Here is a 4,973-nt window from a genome sequence, read left to right as displayed (position 1 = left end):
GGAAAAACGTTTTTATTTCTCTTTAACCAACATAGAAAAAAGCTATGTACTTAAGACATTCACCTTCACAATGGATGTCAGACCAGTTTAAGTCTAAAGATATAACAGAGATCAATTCCTTAAGCATAAACATGTTCTTAAACACTTTTATGTTTCTCATTCAAATGTGTTAGTAAATCACACATTTTACAAACGAATCTTGTGTATATTTCAAAATAGAATATGCACCAATTTTTTTCCTTTTGCCATAAAAGACATCTCTATAATATACTGTGATTTCCCCCTGGGTGAGAGGAAACTCTGACCAGGTGTGGTGTGTAGGCCTAGCTCCAACAGTTAGGAACTCACAAACTCAGGAGTCCAAGGAATGAATAAATATATATAATGCCTCCCTCACATGAGCAAGTCAACCTTTCATTCCTAATTTAGGTAAAACGGCAAGCATGAGGAAAAATAGAACTTTCCATTGCTATTTTTATAGTCGGGTGATGTTTTAGCAACTTGAAGTTGGCACTTAACTTGATTGTATTACCCATCGGAGAACCAATAATCTTAATTTTCTGAAGTAAAGAAAATGAATTATTCTTTATTTTCCAAATGTATAAAGCACAAATGTGATCTAGTTATTTAGAAATACAAAATGCTACAAAATGAATGTAAAGAATGGGAAAATGTATTTTTGCATGAAAACAGACTACTTACAAACTTGCTTAATTATCTCAGGAAAAAATGAGTAATCATATATAAAATTGATAAATTATATGTTGAGCTAAGTTGCTGCATTTTCTTGCCTGTTTTTATTTTAAAGGAGCATATACATGAAAGAACAAAATGATCCTGGTAGTCTGAATTTTCTCTCAAGTATGCTGCACAGTCCTTTCTGTGAATCTACAATCAACTGCAATAAGGATGGGATTAGCCTCCAAGTGAGGACAAAGTCCCAAATGGGAAGCTTCAGTTAGACTATATGCATGGTTGTCACCCAGAGGCAATAGATAAATACCTGGCATACAAGCATTTCTAAACCTGGTCCCAAACTGAAAAGGTTTTCATGAGGTGACAGTTGCTTTTAAACATTCATTTGACTGGTTATTTTAATTTTCCTTGTTAAGTCATTGCAACAAATGCATGAGGGGAAAAACGGATATTTTTTGAAGAATTGCTTATTCTTTCAATTTTTAAAAAGGAGATTAAAATATTACTTTTTAAATATGCATAAAAGTATCTTAACTATAGTTATATTTTAGTTGCTTTGTTATAATAGCATGCATAACAAATATAAAATGCATTTATGAAAACTTTTGTAAAAAATAAAGATTTTTTTGTTTCTCAAAGTTGCTTATAATTATTATTTTATGTATTCATATCATATAATCCCATGATGTTAGTATATTTGGTCATCATCAATGGTAGTACTTATAGTAAACATAGTATCAAGCCATGTCACTAGTCTGCATACTCCACATCCTCTGTAAGGGTCCCCAAACTTCAAAGCCTTATGGTCCCCCAAGAGGCTCTCATTTGCTTTGTACATTTGCTGCTACCAAATGTGTCCTGGATTTAAATCACTTCTATATTTTTAAAGAATATGGCACAAAAAAGGAACAAAGAACTGTATTCAAAGTTTCCATCATGATGGCCCATAAACAGTATTTCCATAATGTCTTTAACCCACATACTAGATAACAGGCACACTTTCTTAAAATGGTATGTTCTGCCATTCTAAATTATGCAGATTCTGCCTTCTCAAAATTTTCTAAGCCTCCACTCTTTATTCCCACAGCTTTTAGTGTAATTGGCTCCACTCTCATCTGTTGTCTGGAATATTACAGTGCTTTCTTAATTAGTCTTCGTTTCCATCCCAGCTTCCTCAAATTTTGCCATCCATATTTCAGTCACAGTGACTTTCCTAATTTGAAAATCTGATCATGCCACTCTCCTGCTTAATATTCCTTCAATGACTTCCCACAGTTTCCAGAATAAAGTTCAGACTCCCTGGTTCAGCACACAAGGCCCCAACCCTCTTCTCGTGCCCTTCCCCCACGGAGCCTTGGCTGCAATCATAGCAACTACTTTTTGTATGTAGTGTCCTAAAAGCATCATGTTTTTCTGTGCCTCCTATGGTCCCCTTTTTGTAGAATGCCCTTTCCTTTAACCCCTCTAACTCCTACCATTTATCTCTTAAAACTCAGCTCAAGTACTCTTTTCTCTTGGAAGCTTGCCACATGGCTGACTGGTTGATTGTCCCTCTGCCCACTCCCACTCAGACTGTGAGTTGCTTGAGTTTGTAGCAGAAAGTCTAGGCCAGTGATGGCGAACCTTTTGAGCTCAGTGTGTCAGCATTTTGAAAAACCCTAACTTAACTCTGGTGCCGTGTCACATATAGAAATTTTTTGATATTTGCAACCATAGTAAAACAAAGACTTATATTTTTGATATTTATTTTATATATTTAAATGCCATTTAACAAAAATCAACCAAAAAAATGAGTTCGCGTGTCACCTCTGACACGTGTGTCATAGGTTTGCCATCACTGTGTTAGGAGGAATTGGAGCATGACAAGCCAAATGCAAGGAGATCCATGCCACCTATGCTAACCATCTTTCATAACAAGCCTCCCTAGGCTCTGGTTTCTTCAGCTGCATAATGAGGGGCAACTAGATCATCTCTAAGGACCCTTTTGGCTCAAGAAATCATACCAAAGGTTATTTCCAGTTTTGAAATCCTATCCATTAATTTCCTTAAATCTTTACTTGATGGCACTTCAGTGAATGAGATTCAGAGTTCCAGGAATATAAGACAGAGTTCTAGGGAATCAGGCCACCAAAGAGCAGATCAACCTTTGCTTTAAGGTGTTTTCCTCTTTCAATGTTTCTTCCAGTCTAGGGCATCCAGGACCCAGACCTCCCAAAGGTCATGTAAGAAAGGGGGAGAGGGAAGCCTGGAGACTTTGGCTTATAACTAGAGAGTGGCTGTCAGCATATTACGGATATCACTAAAGAAATAAAAATACATTCATCATTTTATACTGCAACAAAACTGTGAGATCTTGATGGAAGGGCCATTTCTAATTCACCCCTATCCCCAGGACCTACCACAGTGCCTAACACAGAGTAAGGTGCTGAATAAGTGTTGATTCAGTGACTCAAAGCACTGTATCTAATCAGGTAAGAAAGACTACCCTCTGTTCTTTACGAAGTTAAGTTTTAATGGATTAATTATATATTAAATTGGTTGTCATAAATGACTTTCTACGAGCAGATTTGAAAGAAAAAAATTCAGAGTGATATAAAAATATAGTGGCTATGTATGTGTTTATAGTCACACAATATTGAAGCATCACAGAAAAGTCTTTATAACTTTTGAGTTTCATCTCTACAAATGTCATTTTTAATATTGTGAAATGTCATTTTTTTTAAAAAGGTTTTTATTTTATTATTTTTTTGTTTTTAAATTTATCTTTATTATTGAAAGTATTACAGATGTCCCCCTTTTTCCCCCATTGACCCCTTCTATCCTGTACCTGCACCCCCACGCCTTCACCACACTATTGTCTGTGTCCATGGGTTATGCTATATGCATATAAATTCTTTGGTTAAAACAAACAAATAAATAAATAAAAGCCATAATTAATACATGCTTGCTGTGATTACATCATAAGATCCACATAAATACAAAGAAAATAGGAAAAAAGGATAAAGTGTTATTATATTTCTTTTTAAAAAGGTGGTTATTATGTGCACAGTATGCTTATCAGATGCAGCCAGATCAGGGGTGGGCAAACTTTTTGACTCGAGGGCCACAATGGGTTCTTAAACTGGACCGGAGGGCCGGAACAAAAGCATGGATGGAGTGTTTGTGTGAACTAATATAAATTCAAAGTAAACATCATTACATAAAAGGGTCTTTTTTTTTTTTTTTTAGTTTTATTCATTTCAAACGGGCCGGGGCCGTAGTTTGCCCACGGCTGAGCCAGATGGTTCAATCTGGGTGTATGGAGAGAGGGAGGTCATTCCTAAGTCCCTCCAATTAAGCAGAGCCAAAGAGCTGAGCCCCAGGAACCAGGAGGGGTGTCCCCTGTGGAATTCCCCACCTTAACACAAGGGGGCTAAGGCAGCGGTTTTCAACCTGTGGGTCGCGACCCCTTTGGGGGGTCGAACGACCCTTTCACAGGGGTCGCCTAAGACCATCGGAAAACACATATATAATTACATATTGTTTTTGTGATTAATCACTATGCTTTAATTATGTTCAATTTGTAACAATGAAAATACATCCTGCATATCAGATATTTACATGACGATTCATAACAGTAGCAAAATGACAGTTATGAAGTAACAACGAAAATAATTTTATGGTTGGGGGTCACCACAACATGAGGAACTGTATTAAAGGGTCGCAGCATTAGGAAGGTTGAGAACCACTGGGCTAAGGGATCCTGCGTGTCCCTGGAAAGAAACTTCTGGAACCCCAAATTTCCAAATGCTTGGATAAACTCTCAAGTACCATGGCCCCCCAGAAGACTGACGCTGATTGTTCAAGAGGACACTCCCTGAGGCTTTCATGTGCTTTCGTTCCCCTCTGACCCTCCTGCCCTGAGCCAGGCTGACCGCTAGGCTCCCTGTGCTCAGAGACCTAACACTCCATTACTGCAGGTGGACAAGGTGAGCAGTGGGGCAGTCGGCGCGAACTCCTGGAGAAAGAACAAGTCTTGTCCTGTAAGCATCCTGTGGGCCGAAGCCAGAGAGCCTGCGTCAGGGGCCAGGAGCCACGCCCCCCACCTCACCCTCACCCCTAACCCCCACCCCAGGTTCTTCATATAGCATTCTATACTGAAGGAAGGCCTTTATTTTTAGTTTAAAAAAGATTTCTACACACCCATATCCACGTGTGTGTCCTGTATTGGAGGGGGCCGTTTCAGTTTTACAGAAAGCCAGTGGTAGATTTGTCTGTGCAGTGACTGTAAAGCTTAA

Source organism: Myotis lucifugus, unplaced genomic scaffold (genome assembly GCF_000147115.1).
Source record: "Myotis lucifugus unplaced genomic scaffold, Myoluc2.0 scaffold_300, whole genome shotgun sequence".
Classification (NCBI taxonomy): Eukaryota; Metazoa; Chordata; class Mammalia; order Chiroptera; family Vespertilionidae; genus Myotis; species Myotis lucifugus.
The sequence above is the reverse complement of the archived record's forward strand: the minus strand, read 5'-3'. Positions refer to the sequence as shown.